The following is a 24,598-nucleotide window of genomic DNA, read 5'->3' as shown; positions in this document are numbered from 1 at the left end:
TGTAAAGTTTAATCTCTAATTTGTGGAGTCGTTAGCACAAGTAAGAAATGACAATAAACAAGTGATGTTTAAATAGCAACCATTTATACAAGCAAATACTCGTACCAGCAATATTTAGCAACATATGCTGCTTCATTATTATCATTTTCATTTTCAATGGATTATAAACTCTCGTATTTGTACATTTACACACTTAAAAATACTTAGTAAATACATGCAAACCCTGCAGTTCCCAAAAAATATGTTAGAAAATTGTCATTTCTCAGTTTGGTAGGTAAAAGCTAAAACAGTTCTTAGAACTGCAGTGTTAATATATTTGTGCTATACAATAATAACTCGACGTTAAGTCAAAATGAAAAGAAAATATGACATTATAGAAATGAACAATTTCTAATGCAGGAGCGTAGCCTGGTCAACCTTTTGGGGGGGATAAATTCAAATTTATTTATCATTTTTCTTTTAATCCTTTTTTATATTAAAACTTTTGATTTAGAGATTTACCCCCCCCCCCCCTGGATCCGCTCCTGTCCTAATGTCATGGTAAAGAAGGTTTTGAATGGCTCAAACAAAAAAAACTTTACTAACTATGGCAACTAATAACAATTGAATTGAGTTTATGTTGTTTATTTGCTTAAAATTATTGAAAATAAAAAAAGAAAATTTGTTGAGAGTTTTTCCTTTTATAATTGAAAAGATGTTGAAAGTTTCCATTAGTATTAAGTAAACACAAGTAGAGATTTTTATACCAGAATTATTTAATAATAAAGTTACCAAATGATTTGTCAAACAATAGCATATTTTTACTATTTAAGGAAATATGAGTTTTATTTAAAAGGAAGAATCCATACCAAAACGGTTAGAAAATATCATTTTTCGTGTGAGTCATCTCTGATTTTAATGAAATTTACCTCAATTATTTTGTATTGCAAGTTAATTGCAGTACAAAGACTTTTGACTAGAGAAGAATTTTATGAATAAATCATAATTTATTTCAAAAGTTCATAGTTTCAATTACTTGTGTTATAAAATTCAAAGGTCTATATCTCAAAAACCACATTCTTAAATTTAACAAGTACAAGAGCTATATTCGGCTGTGACGAATCTTATATACCCTTCACCAAATTATACTTTAAAATACAAATTTCAAATATTTTTAGGAAATCAATATTTAATTTTTTTTCGAAATTTTTAAAAAAAATTAAAATTATTTTTTTTTTAAATTTATTATTGAAAAAAAAAACTGACAAAAAATATTTTTTGTCAAAAAAAAAATTCAGGTTAAAAAATATTTGTCCCTGTTTTGACCCATTGTAGGTCCAACTTACTACATTTAACTTTATATACATCGTTGCAATGGACTTTAAGATATCTATCATTAGATATCCATATAGTCTATATTAATGACTTAGTAATCGAGGTTGTCCCGGTTTTTTCCTTATATCTTAGCCATTTGTGGGCCGGAACAATTCCCGATATATTGATGTATCAATAATGTTTGTAAGTTATTTAGGGGCTACGGAAAGTTGATTTCAACAAACAGACGGACATACGGACATGGCTATATCGACTTCGCTATCTATAACGATCTAGAATATATATACTTTGTGGGGTCGCAAATGAAAAATGTAGAAATTCGAAACTCATGGTGAAGGGTATAAAAAACCAAGTAAGAGTGTTTTATTCGGCTGTACCGAATCTTGTATACCCACCATCAATAAGTGACAATAAAATATTTGTCTGATATAGGGGTTTTATGGTGATTAGGGTCAATTATTGGCCGATCCTCACAAAAGTTGGTACAAAGTTTTAGGTTCAATTTCATTACGATATTAATTATTATAAGACAATTATGAAGTCACTTTTTGACCTTGCATGGGGACTAGGGACAAATATTGCCCAATTTTCGCCATACCTTAAAGTATAATTTCTGAGTACTTATAACTGATATGTGCAAAATTTTATCAGGATTGCCGTATAATCACGATATTTATGACTGCTCAAACAGTATTCCGCGGGGACATTTGTATGGGAGCTGGGTCTAGTATTGCCCATTTCAATGCCAAACAATCCTTATCAACAGAGAATATTTGTGTGGAAAATTTCTGCCATCCAGCTCCGCTTTCCTTGTTTTTATATTTCTATACATTTACAAATTCTACTAATTTAAATCGCTTTGCAATTGAATTCTAAAAAAAATAAACAAAATTAATCTATTTTGTTTTAAATGTTTAAGCTCCGCATAACTCCAGAATTCCAAGAACAACTACAAAACATCTATTTTAAATTTAGCAAAACATTGCTCTCATTTAACCTTTATTGTAGCTTTGAAATTCTAAACACAATCCTAAGTATTTAACTAAGAAAACTAAAAAAAAACAAACACACACCCTAAACAATTAGCCCAAAGAGGCCAATAAAAATCAAAAAAAAAACCTATTTGAAAACAAGCTAACTACATACCTTCTCATTTAGTTTAGTTAATATTTGTAGCCTTGAAAAAATTGTCCCTTGGGAAAAGTACATGCAAACGAACATAAATTATGTATAAAAATAAATTTACTTTTTCTGCTATTTTCCACATTTAGTTTAAAATGTTACGGGCACAAGTTTTGTCATTAACATTGAATAAATTATTAAAAAAAAAAATATAACGAAAAATGTAGCAGAAAGAAGAAAACATATTTCTTCATGGGTTTCCTGCTTACAGCAACTATAAGAGCAACAACAAATATTTTAAACAATAATAGTCTTAGTGGAAAAGAAAACAAAAACACAATCAAAGACCTGTTAAAAATAAATAAATATTTGCACTTCAAAAGACACACAGGGTATAAACTTACAAAACAGAAGGCAATGTACTAGTGGCAATATATAGAATAGCCAATAGATGAGGGTAGTACATCAACAACAACAGAAAATACCCTGCAGATTATGGAACTACACGCAGCGAAAAAATATAGTTGTACATGTTTAACATAACTATTTCAACATTTATTAAAGTTTTCCAACAATATTATGGTCACTGTAATTGTGTATATGATTGCGGTAACCATAGCATGTTTAAGTTACAATTCACATCATTGTAGCAATCATATTATGATTGTAGTAAAGAAATATATGTTTATGACAATCATGTTCATGTTGAATCATTATATCATATTATGTTGTTCTCAGACTACGATAACCAAATCTGAGAACAACATATTATGATGAAGTAAAAAATGGTTACCACAAAAATATACTTAGTTACTGCAATGATATATGTATATTATTGCTATAATCATGTGAGTGGTACATTAACCATATTATGGTTATCGCAATCATTTATATAATTACAGTGACCATAATATTGTTAGACAACTTTTCAAAATGTTGAAATGCTTATGGTAACTATATTTTTTTCTAGGTGTAGCCATCAAAATAATTTTTAGGCTTTTAATTAATTGAGGAATACCAGGGAGCAGCTCATAGTATCTAGTATCACTGATCTTATTAAGCTCGATATAAAGATCTATCTGAGAAATGCAAGGGCAATAGCTAGTTTTAACACTACAGGTTGTTTCAAAAACACACATGCATAAATAAACTTAAGTTACAACGACCCTTAAGATTTGTTTTTATTTTAAAATTCACACAAATACAAAACAATGTTTTAAGTATATATACACACTCACATACAGTATCGTTCAAAATATATTGGTAACAATTAGCTTTAAAACTTATTTAACAATTCAAAAGAAATTTAAGATTTTAGAAACAAAAAATGCTCTTTAAACTAAAAATACTGCAAGTGTTCACTCTTACAATCCGTGCATTTTTCTTAGCTGTTGTGCATTTTCATTAGAAATTTTTATTGAACAATTGTCACGTTAATTTTTTTTCCTCATTTATAATTTTTCTGATAATAAAATTTTTAAAAGTCAAGTCAAGTCCAATATTTTTTAACCGACACTGTATACCCAACACAGACACACTTTACACCAAAAGTATGCTGTTAAACTTGATACTCATATTGTTCCACTCAGTAGGGTTTCACTAATAATAAAATAGTCATCATACATACAAAAAACAGAAAAGTCCTACAACACACTCATATACCCACAGACCTATGCACACACACACAACCACTTGCCTTTAATGAGTACTCAAGTAGAGAGTTATTAAAACAGGACTAAAAACAATAGTTTCCAGCACACAGTAATACAGACACGCGTTTGTCAGTAAATCGCCTTCCGTACAAATACTATGCAGGTAATTTTATGCCCTTTTAAGCAGAAAATGTCTTCCTATAATATTTTGTTGTTGTAGATGATTAGGTTGTTATCCTTTGTATGTTAGTGGTAGTAATAAATGTTCACATACTAATGTAAATAGATAATTTTGGTAGGTGTATGTTTGTGAAAGTTTGCCGGAGAAAATCAGCAGGTTGTCATTTCCATTCTGGAGGTATGGTGAAACATTTGTAATTTTTTTTGGCGACTTTGTTCATTTAGCAAATTCTTACATATTATTTCTGAACAATAATTTAAGAGATTTTGATAAATATTTAAAGTTTTCGGTATAAACACAAAAAGTGACACATTTTTGCTATTGGTGCAAAAACTTTCTTTCTTTATTTTTCTAAATTATGATAATTTAGCATTTTGTAGGAAGAATCCTCAAAAAACGGAAAGAAAATTTCTATTTTCTGATTTGTCATTTCCGATTTCAATGAAATTTAACGCAGATATACAATGTGTTCATAAAATCATTGGCTTTTAGACTGATGTGTTATTATTAGTAGTAAGGATCTACGCACTGCGACCCATAGGATCTTTTGTGCAACCTTAGATTTTTTCATCATAATAGATTTAGGCTACGTTTAAAGCCAAGTATTCTATTTGGTGAGAGATCAATTACGTCCCCAGGGGCCATTAAGGCCATTCCGAGCCATTTAGTTCTGCAAATTTCCAGCATTGGGCAGTCACATAGAATATGTTCAGAGGTTTCGGCATGAAGTCCACAAAACCTTCACTGTTCATTCTCAACGTTACCTAACATAAATTGGTGATACTTCAAACCAAAGTGTCCGGTAAATAATCCAGTAATTATCCGAGCGAAAGCAACGATTGGGATCTACGTCTGGATAGGGTGATGAATCGTTTGGACTGTCTTAGTCCTGGTAGATTACCCCAAAAACGGTAATCAAATTCCGATTCAATACGTAATCAAATTCCGAGCGAATACGTACCATAGTGTATGCACGTGGGATACCAAAGAACGTTCAGGACCTATAAACGATCGTCGAGCGCCCCTGTTGGCGAGACAATTAGCGCGTCCATTGCCAGCGTGACCTTCATGGCCAGGTACCCAGCACAATGTAAGTTCATTGTGTTCGCCGAGTTCATTCAAGGATGTCCAGCAGACCTCACTTCACAAGATGATAAGGCTCTAAGAGCAGCCCATAACAAATATTCTATTATTCCTTAGTCTCCTTCTTAAGCACTCGTTGGAGCATATAAGGATGGCGTAAATTTCTGCCTGAAATATTGATGGGAATGTAACCATTGGGATATGAAAATTGGGTCCATAGATACCCCAGTGTCACCATTAGCCTGTTTGGAACCATTAGTACTTTGGAACCATTAGTACATACTTGATCGGCATTATTTTGCCACCATGTTTTATTTAACCACTCGTCCCTTTCAGGTATAAGGACCCTAAACTTCCTATTTAACACCAGAGTTGGTGACATATAGTCCGATATTGCAATACTAGGATATAATAACAAGATTTTTTGAAATCTGTATCTTTAGAAATCTTAAAATATTGGCACATTAGAAATGAAAAATCACTTTTGAAAAACTCAAAAGGACATTTATCATTTATTAAAAATTTTTTGAAAGCAGAGGGAAAGAATATTCGAGGTCATTCTTAGTATTTTCCGGATAAATCTTCTGCAGTCTTAACAGTTTGGCTTTTTAGAAATCACAAAAATATTTCGAAATCTCAAAAAGGAATTTGGTCCTTTTGGTACAATTCGTTAAGAGTGGGCTAAAAACAGTTCAAAACAGAAAATTGAAAAAATCACCTTTGAAATCTGTAATGGGACTATGTGATTTAGGAGTCAGCGGAAAAAATGTTGGAAGCAGAAAATTTCATCCCGGATCCTTCCATCTAGGCTCTATCGTGTCTTTAACAGACAGACGGACATAGTTTGGATTTCATTATATTTGTTGTTGGACCAATTTTTCCCTTTTTCAATACCTATCGTTTCTGATCAACAGAGAGAGAATATTTGTGCCAAATTTATGTTTTACAGGTCTCTCCTTTTAAACTTCGGATGGACAGACATTTCGTACTAAATATTTTTTTTCTGGAAACTATTTTGTCCATTTTTAATATTTTTAATTTAGATTGAACGCAGTTTTTGTTTTTAATAAGTTATATGTCATTATGAAGGGTACACATCTGTCATTTCATCTCACTTAGTTATTGATCATTGTAGTGTAAACAACAAAATTAGTTTTTGCTTCGAAAATGTCGAATATTGTGCCAACAAAGCGTCATATGCGGGAAGATTTGCTTTATTTCTTAAATTTGAAAAAAAGTGCCGCTAAAGCACACCGAATTTCATCGTTTTCAACGTGCGAGCGATGGTTTGTGAAATTCAAAGTGGTGATTTTGACACGTATGACAAAGATCGATCAGGTAAGCCAAAAAAGTTTGAAGACCAAGAATTGGAGGCATAACGACATGTTGATTGTTGTCAAACTCAACACTATAAAAGCAAATAATTTTTTAAGATAAGATATCGTATGTGAAGCCCGGCCAAACAGACGAATAGTGGGAGCAAATGGATCCTATCTTTTATGTGTTGATTAAATTTGGCAAGACCATCAAACGAACCTGTACCGAACGCAACTGATCCGTTTGAAGCGATAATATTCTATCGTGACAACGCCTGGCCACATGTAGCTATACTTTATAGTCCAGACTTTTCTCCGTTCGACTATTATTTGTTTCGATAGATGCAAAACGCTCTCTCTGTGATACGCTCTGGGATACTTTAGAACAGAGTATCCGAAATTGGCTTGATTTGTTCTTGGCCTCAAAAGATGAGTAGTTCTTTTGGTTTAGAATGCAGTATTGCCAGGGAGATGGTAAAAGGTCATAGCTAACAATGGCCAATACTTTGAATAAATTTCTATTGTACAAATGTTTCAAAATAAAAACTAAAAATTTTAAAAAATCCCAATTTTTAAGTCATACAATATAAAAAATTTCTAGATCACTGGGGGAAAATTTAATCTACCTAGTTAATTTTGCTGTGGATTGTCCAATTTTTTTCTGTTAAATTTTATTTTGGTTGGACCGAATTTGACCGTTTTCAATACCAACAATTACTGATTAACAACGAATATTTGAGGAATATTTCATAAAAAAAAGAAACAATAATAACAAAATTCGAAAAACTTGGTCAAATTTATAACTATACGATAAACTTAATTTATGGTTTTTGTTGTTTAAAATTTTAAATTTAAAAAAGTGTAAAAGCCTTTGAAATCCTTCTTTTATTTGTTAAACATATTTATTATTAAAAGGTTGCCAAAAGTTGCGGCTCACTAAAATGTATTTTGTTAACTTTTTGAATTTTTTGTTTAACCCTTTGACGACCACACATATGCGGTTATCCTCCTGGTCGCCCTAGTGTTCCCCATTTTCATACAACTATAGTTACCTGTGGGTTGAGGGAAATTTTGTATCTCAAATAATCCTAAATATATAATTAAAAACATCCGGGCAAAACATACTTGCCTGTGTTAATTGTCACATATTATACTTTCCGTAACAATTGAGTTTCCCATCTTTAAAACTGCAGGGTATATACGTACATATAAAGAATGAGTATGTATTAGTACACATGCCTCTCCACACATCACTGTGGTTCCAAATCAAAATCTAGGTGGACAAAATTATTTGGAGGTCTATTTATATAGAATTGGTATCTCCGATTCCAAAAAAAAGTTTAAAAGATAAATATAGACTTTTTTTCAAGTTACAGTAGGGTCTAGATATACATATAAAAAACATTAATAGAAAATTAAAAAAAAATACTTTTTCATGTCTTTCGGAAACTAAATTTTTAAAAAGATCTGTATTTACTAGTATATTTCAAGTTACAATAATATCAATAATAAATAAAGAAATATTTCTAAAAATTGCATTCCGTAAAAATTAAAAAAAAAGTACTTCGGCGGCTACAATTTTTTTACAAGGACATTCCCCAGAAGTTTCTTTAAATGATGTATATATATTTATTGGACGGGCTTCGACGGTCTTTTTTTTTTGGCAAGCTATATAACATTCTTAGAAAAAAAAAATATCAGTATATTTGAGACACAAGTTGAAAGGACTATAACGAGAAAATGGAGAGGCCCATAAATATAAGATATACACCTAATAAAAGCCTATAGTAATGTTTATCCATGTTTTGAAGTATGAATTTCTATATGGTAAAACATTAAGATTATATCTAATTTAGTAAAGCAGTAAAATATTAAAAAAAAATTAACGAAAATATGATTCAAAATTGATTGAACTTCTGGCGCTTTTGTCGAGAAAACGAAATGTCCAATTGAAAACCCCATTTGTATTGGAGGAGAGCAGATTGTCAGCTTCCGAAAAAACTTAGTTTTGCCAAATTCTGAAGACATCGATTTTCATAATTTTGTCCACCTAGATTTCGATTTGGAGCCACAGTGCACATACAAGTATATAAATGTAAATCTATGAATATTTTGCTTTTCATAAGTTGCCATTGTAAGGGATTATCATTGGTTTGACAAATCCTGAAACCAATGTTTATGAATTCTAAAACCAAACAACATTTCTACAGTTTATGGTATCTCACTGCCTTAATAAACTTGTTGTGCATCTTCTACGTCTGCTGCTTCAACTTTCTGGCTTCCAAATTTGTTTGTGCAACAACCGAAAAGAAAAACGAAAGATTTATGTTATAAAGAAGATCTAATAAATAATATTCTCAATGGTCTCAAATATTGATTACATTTTAACTACAATTGTAAGTTATCTCTGGTTGAAATTACTGGTATTGAAAAAAAATCATAAGATTTTTCTACATTATTAGAGTGATAAAGGGATGAATGGACAAAGAGACCAAGGAAGATTTAATGGTCCTTAGAAAATGTATTATTTGGTAAGTAATTATTTGTAAAATGATTAGAGAAACTGATAAGAAGACATTTAATTTACAGATAGAGTTGAAGTAGCAGTATAATATAATAATATTTAATTAGAAAATCTGGGTTAAATATATAAATATTCCTACTCTCTTATCTGTTGTTTTAAAAGTCATTTTAAATCAAATAAATAACTATTGAAAATAGTGTTAAGGCTTGTTTGGTCAAATGCTTGAACTATTGACAATGGTTATAAATATGGGCAATTCCATGTCATCGTACGTGACATTTGTATGTCTATAGAATAAGAGTATATGAATTTTATTGTTTTCTCCTATTCAAATCATCTGTGAAAAAAAGTTTCAAAGGTTTGGTTTTTTCAGTCGTGGTTGTCATTCTCGTGGAATTGCCCATATGTAAATTCTAAAAAATTTTAAGCAAAACTGCACTTTTCTTGAGAATTCTATGGCTTAAAATGCCCTTTTGTTCAACCCACAATTAAATGCTAAATTATAAATGTTCATTTTAAAGTTGCATTGCATGTAATTAATCTAATACAAATATCAGAACACATGTGAGTAATTATTTAATTTGAATTGTTTAATTATAAAATTGTAAAAACATGACAAAAACCTACAACGCATATAATACAGTATTTACTTTAGTTCGTTCTATTTATTATTTCCCTTGTTATTGTTATAACAATAACAATGACGACAACAGAAAAAAAGACAAATTATTAATTAATTCAAAAATAAATAGAAAAGTTTTATTTTATTGCAACTCACCTTTTTTAAGCAGGAACGAACTTTCACAATAAATTTATAAGCTTTTAGTTGTATTATTTTTTACTAAAGATATTTAATTAATTTCCCAGTTAGGTATAAAATTTAAGTAAAGATTTTTTTCAATATTTTTTTTTTAAATTTAAATTTTAGGGCTTTTTTCTGTAAATCTTTTTTCTTCACAGGTTTTTTTTTAAAATATTTTTATTCTTTTGTTTAGCCTTATATGTCTTTAGGGCTTTTATTTGAAATTTCCATGCTTATTTTAATTACACCTGCTAATTAAAAATATATATTTTCGTTTTAATTTTAAATTTATTATATTTTCATTACTTTACACTTCATTTCAAATTATAATTTGTTATTATGTTTTTTCACTCTCTTGTTGGCAGGATATTTCCGGATAAATCCCAAAAAAACCAAGAGCAATGTTATACTTTTGTGTTATTTTATTAATTTTTTTTAATATTAATTTTATTTTCATTTAAATTATTCGCTTTAAAGCATCCTTTTTTATTTTATTATTTACATATTTTCCTATTTGCTCTCTTTGTCTCTCTTGAGCAGTTTAATTTGAATTTTTTCCAATTTGTCGTTGCCGTTATTTTTGTAATACATCTTTGTTGTTGTTTGTAACATTTTTTTCCTTCATTATTTTACACACTTCACTGATTCTTTATGATGTTGTTATTGTTGTTGTTCGTTTTTTATTTTGGTACTTCTGTGTTTATTGTTGTAGTTGCTTCGTTTGTGTGTTTTTTTCGGTTAATAAATAAATTATGATGAGTGATTAAACAAAAAATATGAATAAAAGTAAAAAAAACAACAACAAACAACTACAAACATAAACTTAAATAAGAATAAACCGTTAAATGGGAAACCCAGCCAATTCAAAAAAAAATGAAAATAAACAGAAGGAGAGAGTGAGAGCGAGAAAGTGAACGAGTAAATGTGTTTGTTTAAGTAATGCTAGCTTAAGCGGAAAAGGATCTGCTGGGGAAAGGGAAGACATAACAGGGTCGTTTGTGAAGTCGGAAATGAATATAAAACATAGCCACTACTGACTGCAGCATTGTAAATATCATGACTTAAGTAAATAAATAAAATATAATAAAAAAGCCTTAAGAATTTTTATTTAAAGGGATTTTCTTTACTATAAAATAAATTCATGTTCACAATGTTGCTGTTATTGGTCACATACATATATATACATATTTCTTTGAGTAAACTCAGCAGTAAAATTGTTAGGAAATTTGTGTAGTTATGTTTATAACATCTAAACTATTATGATGAATTAGCATTTTTACAATATTGGCCAGCTGTCTAAAAATTGTAGGCAAAAGCAATATATTTGTTGAATCTTAATAATAAAGACTTAATTAGAAAACTCACAACTAAAGGAAATTACCTACTCTAGTACACAACATAAGTAAATTGGTGGAAGATTTTACCACCTAAATTTAGTATAATGAAGTTACAAACTTTAAGATAATAACATTGTAGAACAAAAAAACTTTTAGCCAGCCACAAATTTTCTAAGAAAACAAGGATTTATTTCATGTACTTCATGGAAGCAGTAAGTGCTTTTAGTGCTTCCAAGTGGGTAAAACTTAGGTCTCATGTAAGTTACGTAGAAGCTAGACAACAAACGTAAAGCTCAACATCTCCCTAGCAGAAGACATGATGTATTTGAGAACAATGGTCTGTATTCATAGCCTCCAGGGGGCGACCATGACCAATAAACAATACCAATATCAACGAAGTTCATAAATATCATCAAATCACAATAACAGCAGAGAAATAAAGTGCTTAACATGTTATAATGTTGTGACAACCATTGACTTAGAAGCAGGTTGGTGCATGATTTGCTAACAAATAAGAGAGTAATGTAGGTGTAAGCGCTAAACGCGGCAGGTTAAGAGCAAACGTAAAGCTCAACATCTCTACCAAGCAAAAATGGTTCGAACTATAAATCTGTTGCAAAATTGTACGAATACATGCAATCATAGACTAAACATATTTTAAATGATTGTGGTAAACATAATATGGTAAAGTTAAGATTCACATGATTGTCGCAATCATATTATGATTGTAATCAATTTGAATTTAACGGTCTGTAACGACTGCTTGCAATATTCATTATGTTTGTAAACATGTCCATCAATAGAAGCTGCTACTTACAAACAATGTTGATAGCACGCAGTTATTAACATAGCTTGTAAATATGCCAACACTAAATATTCAAGCTGTTAACATTGATGATGCTAAAATCTATAGAATTTGAACATTCTTGGTTGTCCATTACGATCGTTCATGAAGCTACTGGAAGGAAGATGGCGCTGCGTATAAATAGTGGCGGATGTTGCAGTCGATAAGTCAGTTTATCATAGGTGCTGTTAGAGTTAACATCCTCTGCATTCTTGTACATTATAAAGTGTAATTTAAGTGTGTGTGTGAATTATAGTGAATTAATTAAACTGTTGTTCTGTAAATTTAAATAAATAAAGAGTTGTTGCAATTTTAAACTACTAAGCTGCTTTAATTTGTAATCAAAAGTATCCAATTATTTAAAGGAAATAAACCACATTTTTTAAAAGGTAAAAACGTAACAATATGTTCTTCGATTGTGATATCATAAAATGGTTGACACAAAACAAACATATGCTTATTTACTGCAATCATATATATGATTGCTACAATCATGTGATTAGTATTTTTACCATATCTTGTAAATCTTGTAAAAATTTTCAAATCGTTACAGTAAACATGTACAGCTGTATTTTTTGCTCTATGTGCTCAATCGTTTTCAAAAGACTGAACACAATTTTTGTTGACGCTTATTATTTCTATCTATACCAAAAAGGAACACTAACTAAAATGATATCTTTCGGTCTACTAAAAACTACTAAAACTAGTATTTATTTTGATACTGTTTCTAAATTAAAAACTAAAGCTTTTTGTAACATTTCAAGGCAGCAGCTTATTTAAATCCCCTTTTTCAGAAGTTTTTTGGCATTCAAATATGAATGCAATTCAAAACTGCTGTCATAACTTAAGCTTGGACAGATTTGTTTTATAAAATTTAAAAATTATTGAAACCTTTTCATTATTTACTTAAGTGAGTGATGTATTATTAAATTGCTTGCATTTACTAAATTATAAATGCTCTGTACATTAATTAGACAACAAAATACTATATTAAACGCAAAGGTTTAACAAGTTAATGATTTTAATAGCTCCAATTAATTTGTAATTTGTCTCAGCTCAGTCATCAACAGAATTAATATAGCAGCACATGTATTTAATAAGAAATAACAAGCAAAGCAAAATGTTGAAACAATTTTACTAATAACGTATCTGCCCTAGGGAGGGGAAGTTACATAGAACTGTGTAAACGAGACCTATCACTTCAACATGTCGTTGATTTTTGAGAGGGTAAAAAAATGTATATAAAATTGAACGATTTAACACGTGTTAAGCAATTGACCTAAATGTCCTAAAGCTAACCTAGAAGAGAGATAGGATAAGAGGATAGGATATACTGTAACTGATCACAGAACCAGCCTTTGCGACCTTGTGATTTTTTAGCGAATTTGCTTAAAATTCATTATTGAATTGTTATTTTTATAGTCAGGGGACTGGATAAATTTATTTTTATTGTTCAGAAACTACCACAGTATCTAATTTTTTATAATTTTAGTAAGATATTACAATATTCTTGATGTTCTACTAAACCGTTTTTGATTTCTCTGAATATAAAGTTTAAAACCAATAAATATGTCTTTTCATTTCTTCCATTTACTTGTTAATCTACAAAATTTATTTGATATTTTATGACTAAAAAAAATTGTTCTTCTTTTTCTCTTTGATTGACATCTTATGGCTTTTGGGGAATTTTCTATTTCAAGACCATTTGTATCTACTTGTTGTGTGTTTGAAAAAATAAACCAAGAAAAAAACATAAATTAATGCTATAATACTTGTATTTTGGTTCACTAACATGTTCATTAGGCTTTTGTTGCTAAAATATTCTAAACAATAATAAATTTTGAGAAATTTTTATTTATCTTTTTCTGTGTATTTTTTACGTTTTATGATGAAAATTGTAGAAGAAAATGTGCCAAAAATGGTTTTTGTTTTGTTGTCTTTTTGATATATTTTGTGTGTTTGTGATAATTTTATTATTTATTTTAACTTTAGTCGTTTGCTATGATTTCAATTGTATTTTGTTCATGATTTTTGAATGAAAAACGAAAAAAAATGGAACTAAATGAAGACAACAATTTAATTAAGGTGGTAACGAATCTTACATGTCATTAAAATAAAGAAATGTTTTTAAAACACTTCTACAACATTGTCATATATCTGCCAAAAGACAAGTGAGTGAAAGAAATTTGTATAAAAAACACATAGCTTTAATTTTTTTAAAAAGGTTTTAACCTAAGACTCACAATTCTTTCAATATCATAGAATTGAAAGTATATTTTTTTAAATACAGCTAGAAATTTCAGGTTCGTATTGAATTTGATAACTGTATCCTTAAAACAAATGTTATCCCTTGAATTTCTAATACATTCCTTCATATGTCAGCAGGACAAGAACAACACTTTGTCAATAGTGCTGCAAAGTTGTGACAGGCAAATGTAAAAGTGCCTCCATAGTGTGCTGGACTATCAATCTGAGGGTTGCGGGTTCGATTCACGCCAAAAACTCTGGGTTTATCTGTTTAAAAAAATAGATTAGATTTTTAGTACTACCTGACAACCAACGGATTTTTTCTTGCAAACCAAACTTGTGTCCTTCCTTACTACCAAATAAACTACAATATTAAAAAAGTTGTTTTCATAATAAAATATAAAATTTCTTAAATTGTTTTCGTTTAGGGGATTTTAGTTTCTTTTGTTTCTGTCATTTTATTGTAAAAAAAAACATAATTGTATTTTTATAATTTGTTTGTGCTGTTGTTGTTGCTGGCAACAATTGTGTTTTTTGTGAGTTTCGAATATAAGTATTTTTGAACAATTTATTTAAGCATCTTTTATGTAAAATTTGTTTGACAAATTTAAATGAAAACCTTGGTTTTTAGCAATTAAACTAATACCCAAACTTATAGAATAAAAATAAATTATTTAGATGAATTATTTTAATAGGTTTTATATACAAAATATTTTATTTAAAATGCATCTACCGTTAGATATTATACATTATTTAAAGCTATTAAAAAAAGATTTAACATTATTGAAATATTTTAATTAAATATGCAAAGAAAGAGTCGTGTTCAATGTGACAGCAGAATTTGGTGTCAATCAAATTATAATTCTACATATGTTTTGTTTTAGAAACAAAATGTAAACGCTATTGAAAACAATATTATAAAAACTGCAATGATAACTTTAGTAAATATTTTTTTTCGAAAGATTGTAGAAAGAGCTATCTAAACTATTTGGACACATTTTGCTAAGAACAAAACCTTGGTGCAAATTTCATACCGATCGGAAGACATGGATTTTAAAAGTTGATTCACTTGACATGAAATGCCCCATATGTATAACTTTTGGAATACTTTTTTGAAAAATATAACAAAAAAAATGCTTTTTATTGAGTTTTTGCAAAGATTCAAATTTTTAAAATTGAAATTAAATTTTTATACCCTTCACCTTCGTGAGAAAGGTATATATAAGTTTGTAATTCCGTTTGTAATTTCTACATTTTTCATTTCCGACCCTATAAAGTATATATATTCTGGATCCTTATAGATAGCGGAGTCGATTAAGCCATGTCCGTCTGTCTGTTGAAATCAATTTTCTGAAGAACCTAGATATCTTCGGGATCCAAGTCTTCAATAATTCTGTCAGAATTTTGCTATTTAAAATCAGCAAAATCGGTCCACAAATGGCTGAGATATGAGGAAAAAACCAAGACAACCTCGATTTTTGACCTATTTCTGACGTATAAAGACCATAGTAAGTTGGACCTACAATGGGTCAAAATCGGAAAAAAAAATTTTAACCCGAATTTTTTTTTTCACAAAAAAAATTGAAAAAACAAAAAAAAAATTTTTAAATTTAAAAAAAAAAAAATTTTAAATTTAAAAAAAAAATTAAAATAACAATTGAAAAAAAATTTGTTCCAAAAAATTAAAAAAACAACTGGAAAAAAAATTAAATTTTGTTTACCTAAAAATATTTAAAATTTTGAAGTATAATTTGGTGAAGGGTATATAAGATTCGGCACAGCCGAATATAGCACTCTTACTTGTTTGTTTATAAATAATTTTTAATGAAATTTTACAGTTAATGATAATGGAAAACTAAGAAAAAAAAATTAAATTTGTTATCAGGAATTTCCCAAAAAAAAATTTTGATATATCCCAAAAATGGGATTTTTTAGTATTCTGGCTATAATATCGAGGTTATCGTAACCCTTTATAAAACAATTAAGAACATATTAGGCTATCTAAAATGGGTTACGAATTGAGAATTTTTGCCCTAAATAAATAAAAAAAATCGTTTTTTGGATGGACCTGGCTCACTCGGTATCAAATTTTTTTTGGAATTTAAGCTCTTCAAATGTTTACAAATAATTAATTGTATAATAACTAATTCATTCAGTTTTAAAAATATAACAAAGTTCTGAAAGAAAGCAAAAAAGAAAGAAAGAGAGAGAGAGACATCTAAAATTCCTTTATCTTCTGTCTCAAGACACCTCTGTATAATTTGTGCATCAACTCCGACTATGTGAAATTTCATGAAGATATTTCAAATCATTCACGAGCTACTGAATTATTTCAATATTCAAAATATTAACAAACAATGAAAGAAGTTTTGAAAGAATCTTTTGCACACAATTTCCTAGCAATTAATATACAATATCTGCAAATTTTCTGTTTCTCATCTGAATTTATATCTCTATAAAATGATCATAATTAAAATTGCGACTCTATAATTTTTCTTTTGAAATTCCATTTCCATTAAACCTTAAGATATTATTAACACATCTATAAACATTTACATATTTTATATTTACAAATGACCGAGTTAATGACTCATGCACCATTTAAGGTAAATTCTATTGTAAATTTAATATCGGCAATTGTTTGTTGATATTTTCTATTATGATAAACAAAATCATAACAATCATAATAATAAACGACAACAATAATTAAGTTAACAGACTGAGTAACAAATAAAACCAATAATAAAAGATGCTAATTAAATAAAGTTGACTACACACCAACAGAAAATTGAAAAAAAAAAAATAAAACGACAGAAAAAGTAACGCTAAAGATAAAAATAAATTTAAAGACTAAAAAAACGTTTACATTTAAGACGCCGTTTCACAAAACGCCCACCTTTAAATAAAAAAGCTTAAATGCGCTATACAAAAATGACAACAACTATTTATATCATTAATAATAAAATAAATAAATAAATAATATATGAACCAAATTATAAAATAACAAATACACAAAAAAAAAAACAGTTAATTAATAAAATTCTATATTTGAGTTTAAACAAAAACACCAACCAACCAACAAACAAACTTCCGCATTTTATCATAAAAATTTATTTCAGTTTTTTTTACTTTTAATGATATTTATTTATTTTATTTCTGTAAAATGTAAATAAATACGTCATTATAAAGAATTTGTTATTAAAATTTGTTGAGCTCTTACAACAGAGAGCAGAATAAGGTAAATGATATATATGTAAATTATATTTCTAAACAAATGTGTATTAGAAAATACAAGGGACAACTAAAGAGTGCTGATGATTCAGGTTGATTTTTTTCCCACGAACCTATTTTTATAGCATTCACCATGAGTGACAAGGGTATATATAGGTTTGTCATTCCGTATGTCATAAAGAATATATATTCTGGATCGTTGTAGATAGCGGTGTCCATATAGCCATGTCTGTTTAACAGTATGAATGTTGAAATCAAATTTCCGAAGCCCTCAAATAACTTACATAAGTGACTGATACATCAATATATTCGCTATAGTCCCGGTTCAATCCCTATTTAAAATCGAGAAAATCGTTCCACAAATACCGGAGATATAAGCAAAAAAATACGACTACCTCGATTTGTTTTACCTTTTTTGGGTTTTTATCTATATCTATATTACTAAATCATTAATATAGACAATATTGATATCTAATGATAGATATTTCAAAGACCTTTCCAATGGCGTATAGAACGCCATAGAACTTTGGGCCTACAATGGAAAAAAATTGGAAAAAATTATTTTTTAACTCGAGTTTTTTTTCACCAAAAAAAATTTTTTTTACCATGCAAAATTTTTCTCATTACTCAATTTATTTTAGGAAAAAAGTAAAGTATACTTTGGTGAAGGGTATTTAAGATTCAGCACAGCCTAATATAGCTCTCTTACTTGTTTTTTCTTGACTTTCGTGGTGTAAATATGTAAATAGACGATCGAATTCTTATGCCTTCCACTGCTCTACTTAGTACAGCTTTAGCAGTATCAAATACATTAACGCTACAACCTTCATCTGCATTCTTTCCTTAAAGTGTCTTTGATGTAACATGAAAACATCATGCATTTACCTAACATTATTTATGCTAAATCAAATTAAAGACTTTTTTCTAAACTTCTTATACTATTTCCTAATGTTGACAGCTGACACTAAAGGGCATCAAGAAAGTGATTGTTATGATATGATATGATCAAATTAAATTGTTTTCAAAAAATATATGTATCTTTGTTTGTTACATTTTTGAAATTTTTACTAAAACTAAACAATTGTTTGAAAACCTGTAGGCATGTTGTTTAAAATATTATAATTTTATATATTTGAACAAATTATCTAGTAAATTTTAAACATTTTGACATAATTCAATTAAGAAATTTTGTCGAATGTTTAAAAATTGTGACAGCTTCTGAAGGTTTCTTGGCAGCTCATGAGGAAGTTAATTCAAAAAAAATTTATATAATGAAAGACATGTGGCAAAATGAATTTGTTCATTAATAATTTATAGATGAAATCCTAATTTTGATTATTTAGATATTTGTTAAAACAAAATATCAAGGGTTTTTTAATTGGGCTAATAAGAATTAGGTCTTATTAAAATATATATTAAAAAAATCTTTTTATCATTCAAATGGGGAAAGGAGAGGAAATTATATTGCCATAATGCAAAGCTCCCTGTCTTTTTATTTGTCATCAACACAAACATTTTGCTCAAATCCATCCGATCAGAACATTTGAAAATTATCACCATCGAACTTTATGCGAGCGTTACTGTCGCAAACATTCAAGAACGATTATCGAAAACGAATCGGGAATATTCATTCTCGAAGGTTCGAGATGCACACATGGCAAACATCAATGAATTAGCTACGAATTGCTCTTCCATCCGCCCTATTCTCCGGATTTAGTCCCGAGTGACTACTTCTTGTTTCCAAACCTGAAGAAATTGCTCGGCGGAAAGAGATTTGACTCCAACAATGAAATCATCTCACAAACAAATACTTATTTTTATGAACTGGAGAAACGTTAGTCAGAGTGTAAAGAGCAAAAAGGTGACTGTATAATGATTTTTATTCAAAATCCTGTATTTCATTTCAAAGGTCACGGACTTATTGACCCGAACTCGTTGATCGCTAAATATTGGGTGTATGACATAAAAATGCGGAATTGACAATAGATGGCGTATCTTTTGAACGCAGATTTTGTTTTTAATAAATTATAAGTCATTATGAGGGGTACATATCTCTCATTTCTTCTCACTTAATTTTTGAACATTCGAAAATGTCGAATTTTATACCAACGTAGCGTCATATTTCTCACCAAATCTTATGGTGAATGTGTTCCATCGGTTTCAACATGCGTTTGTTTGGTTCAGAAGTGGTGATTTTGATACGGATGACAAAGATCACCCAGGTCAGTCAAAAAAGATTGAAAAGCAAGAATTGGAGGCGTTACTCCATAATAATTTTTTATAAAACTCGACAAGAGCTTTCTAAATCATTGGGAGCTATTCAAGCAGAAACGTTTACGAGCAGAATGATTCATCCAAAATCAGGGAAATTGGGTACCATACGAATTGAAGCCGAGTGACTTTGTTAGACGAGTTTGTATGTCCGGAATGCTGCTTGAATGCTATACAAGAAAATCCATGATGAAAAATGGATCCATTACGATAACCCGAACCGTAAGAGTTTGTATGTGAAGCCCGCCCAACCAGCCTAATCGACAACAACGCCAAATATCCATGGTGGGAGCAAAAGGTTATTATTCGATGCTGAAATCAGACCAGACTATCACATGGAACATTTACCAAATGCAACTGATTCGTTTGAAGCGATCATTGGCCGAAAAATTGGAGAATATGCAGCCGATATGAAACCGTAATATTCCATCATGACAATGCTCGGTCACATTATGCAATACCTGTTTAAAAGGATTTAGATTGAAGTGGTTGGGAAATTTCACTTCACCCGCATTACAGTCCAGACCTTGCCCCATCCGACTACAATTTGTGTCGATCGATGCAGAACGCTCTCTCTGGGATACGCTTCACTTTGACCTCAAAAGATGAGCAGTTCTTTTGGCTCGGAATCCATATGCTGCCCGAAATACTTTGAACAAATTTATACTGTACAAATGTTTCAAAATAAAAGCTAAAAATTTTAAAAATCTCACATTTTTAAGTCATACACCCAATAGAAGATGATTTTATTTTAAGTTTATTTTTAATATTAATAATACCATTAAGAGATTTTCGTGTATCTTTAAGAATGCTTAAATATGTTTTTCAAACACTGAACTTTAGTTTAGTTATTTCTAATATCTCTATATAAAGCAACAAAGAACACTATTGAAACTGAGATTAATCGATCTACAAATAGCTGAAATATAAACAAAGGAACACTCTATATATTGTTATTATATGACAACATTTTAGAAGACTTGTAACTAAAAGATTAAAATATCTCTATGTAATTTTGTGTAGCTAGCAAGATCATTTTCAAAGAGTGAAAGATTTAGCTGATGTAAAAAGAGATTCAATTTTATGTGTAGTATTGAAAATATAATAAATTTATGATTGTTTTTTCTTATTTTGTATAATTTAAAGCACTGTTTAGTTATGTTATTTTTAATCATTTAAAATATTTTTTTTTTGGAGAATTAAAAATTCCTAAGTTTTCTGAAAATAAATCCCACTTTGAAAGAATTTTTATGAATTATATAATATTTTTAGAAATATTTGTAATTTATAATGATGTTAGTTATCATTTGTTTTTTTTACGTTTTTTCAACAATTTTTTTTTTATTTAAATATTTTTCATGGATTTTATTTCACATGATTTGCATGTATTATATTCAAAATTACAATACAAGTGCAGGGCAATTGTAATTCGAGTATAATTTAAAACATACTGTGTATGCATCATGCATATACAGCTCGTGTTACACAATCAGCATTCGAAACACACATTATTTTTTTATTTTCTTTTAATTTGAATTTAATTTTTTCTATTTTTGTTTGACAACAAATTAACATTTAAGCTTAACATCAAACACTTTTCCAATTAAAAACCCATAGGGGCAAACAAATATTTAATTTAATAAACTATTTTTTTATAAAACAATTTATCAACGAATTTTTATTTTTATTTAAAATTTGTTTGCATTAATTAATTACTTCAATTGCAAACATTTCAATTTCACTCTTCATTTACATATTTATTTTTTTTCTAAATTCATTTGACAACTTTTAAATTTTCATAAAAAATTAACACATTTTTTTATTATGATGTTTTTTTTCATTATTAGTAATCATAAGCACGCTTTTTATTTAAAACATTTATTTTTTAACATGCTAATATGTATTATTTTTAATATTTATTTACTTTTATTTATTATTAAAAAAATATACAATATAAGAAAAACAAATTGTCTCACTTATACCAACTCACTTTCTCTTATAAACACACTCACACACATACACAATTTACACGTTTCGAATTTAAGAAATTGTTGCCAAAAAACGAAAAGAAAAACACAAAATACACGGTTGGCCGCTCGTTTTAAATATTTATTTTTCTTTCTTTAAGGTAGAGGGTGCTTTTGCCTAGACGACGTTTAGTTTGCAACTAAATATCAGCATGTTATTCACCTGCTAGAACTTAAAAACGAACAACAACCTCCACAAACGAACTCATACTTGTGTATCAAGAACATGTTGGATGTTCGCTTCACTCGTGTAACTTGTTTTTTTTTTCTCTACGATTTATAAAAGAAATTGAAAGTTCTGCTGGTGTGTGGTTTATTTGTTGTTGTTATTGTTATTGTTGTTGGTTGAGGAAAAGTAAAAAAAGAATTGAATGCTTCAAAAATTGGAAATGCAGTTGAGGTTTTTGGTTTGCACTTTAAGAATGAATAGTTGGGATTTTAAAACCCTCTCAATGTAATATATTGTCAAGCCTTTTGTAATTTCCACATTATTCATTGGAGACCATATAAATGCTTATTAATAGGTAGAAGGAGTAAATTTAACTTTGTTGATAAATTAATTATTTAAAGTTAGATGCTGGTCAAATTAAAGAGACTGAAGCTAGAGTTTTATTCAAAAAAATCTGGATACAAGTAAAATTATCTGAAGCCAAAAGGTTAGTAATTTGCTAATGTCTAAAAACAAATAAAATCCCATTGAAATAGAAGATGTCACAGCAGTCTGCTGTGCGGTATGATATAAATTCATCTACACATATAAAACCGATTCGAATGATTCTGCCTTGGGGACCGAATTTTACAGTTGTGTCTAGAAGGTTTATCAAAAGTTTGATTGCTTCAACCGAAATTCTTGTTCATTAACTGCAACCGAATCATTCGATAAATTCGGTTGCCACTACGAATCTGTTTTCTAACATTTTGATATTCTTGCAAAACTATGAGTTGTAGAACTCTTCAAAATTTGTCTCTGTTAAGCTATTTTTGTCTACTTAAGATACATACATATATTTACATCTAATTAAAAAAAATTAGATGTCTTCATCTGTATTTAAAACCCAGCTTATTTGGAATAAAAAAGTGGAATAAAAAACATCCTGTTTTGTAACTAAAAATTATAGTTATATACCGAATCTTATATACCCTTCACCAAATTATACTTGAAAATACAAAATTTTTTTTAAAAAAAAATTCAAAATTTTTTTAAAAAAAAATTTTAAATTTTAGAAAAAAAAAAATTATTTTTGGTCCAATTTTTTTTTATACTTTAAAATATAAAATTTAAAAATTATTTTGAAAATTTTTAAAAAAAAAAAATTTTAAATTTTAAACATTTTTTTTTAATTTTTTGTCCAATTTTTTTTAATTTATTAGTGAAAAAAAATTTATGCCAAAAAATTTTTTTTGGTAAAAAAAAATTCCGGTTAAAAAATGTTAGGTCCAAATTACTATAGCCTTATATACATCGTTGCAATGGACTTTTAAATATCTATCATTAGACAGCCATATTGTCTATAGTAATCCAGATATAGATCCTTCTTATATCTCAGCCATTTGTGAGCCGATTTTGAATAGCAACCGAGCCGGAAGAATTCCCGATATATTGATGTATCAATCATGTTTGTAAGTTATTTGGGGGTTACGGAATGTTGATTTCAACATACAGACGGACATGGCTATATCGACTTCGCTATCTATAACGATTCAGAATATACATATATACTTTGTGGGGTTGCAAATCAAAAATGTAGAAATTACAAACAGAATGACAAACTTGCCTTACATGGTGAAGGGTATATATATAATATTTTTCACTACATTTGAAGCAAAAAAAAGACCTCTTGATTGTAATTTGGTTTTATAATGTTCCAAAACTTTTCATTGACTAATCGTTTGTATTACTATATTGGAAAATTTACTATATCAGGCATGGCTAATATGCCTGATATACATAGTAAATCGAATTTAAGACCAATTCTCACTTTTTGAGAAAGTTTAAAGATTTGCCAGACTAGATATTGCCATCGAGATTAAAAGAACATCACAGAATACCTCAATGTCATCCTACTAGAGTTTCGTGTTCGGATTTACATGTCTCAAAACCGAAAATTACTCTTCGGAATTTAGGAGAATTTAAATTTGGACTGGAAAACAACTAGTTATTATATTACAAGTCAAAAAGGCAGACCCAGCAGTCAATAACACGATCAACACTGAGTTTTAAACATATGAGAAACGTATTTTAGAAACAAGACCAAATCCGAAAACGATTGGTTCTAAATTTTTTAAAACCGACGTCTTACTCATTGAGGAGTCTGCTCTTCATAGATCACTGATCCTATACAGCATTGGTTTTAGAATTTGATGTCACCTCGGATTTCATTCATGGTCTAGGAAATCGATTTCAGAAGGACAGAAATTGCGAAAAGAGTTGCGAGCTAAGTTAACTACAATTACCGAAACAATCAAAAATACCGTTACTTCTGAAATACCGTTATTCTATAAATAATTTTAAATTATGAAAATACAAATTTTTTGCCGTTCGCGAAATAATTTAATTTAGCATTTAAACCGTTTCTAATTGGTAACCAACCGGGGTTCTGAGAGATTACAGGTTTGTTATGCCGAAGATGCAGACAAGTTATGTTGG

At 28.9% G+C, this 24,598-nt stretch overlaps 1 protein-coding gene across 5 annotated transcripts in view; it reads right to left on the bottom strand.

Moving 5' to 3' along the window:
• Positions 1–24,598, bottom strand: part of dnc (phosphodiesterase dunce) — a 418,093-nt gene that overhangs the window by 320,682 nt on the left and 72,813 nt on the right. Inside the window, exons 1-2 of one of the 5 annotated variants that reach the window (XM_065510433.1) lie at positions 21,915–22,110; positions 9,971–10,245 (exon numbers count right to left, since the gene is read on the bottom strand). The exons of the other annotated variants lie outside the window; for them this stretch is intronic. The gene's annotated coding sequence lies outside the window, so the exon portion shown is untranslated. Of the gene's footprint in view, positions 1–9,970; positions 10,246–21,914; positions 22,111–24,598 lie in introns of those variants that run through there. 5 annotated transcript variants of the gene reach the window in all.

The sequence above is a fragment of the Calliphora vicina genome, chromosome 4 (assembly GCF_958450345.1).
Source record: "Calliphora vicina chromosome 4, idCalVici1.1, whole genome shotgun sequence".
Classification (NCBI taxonomy): Eukaryota; Metazoa; Arthropoda; class Insecta; order Diptera; family Calliphoridae; genus Calliphora; species Calliphora vicina.
The sequence above is the reverse complement of the archived record's forward strand: the minus strand, read 5'-3'. Positions and strand labels throughout refer to the sequence as shown.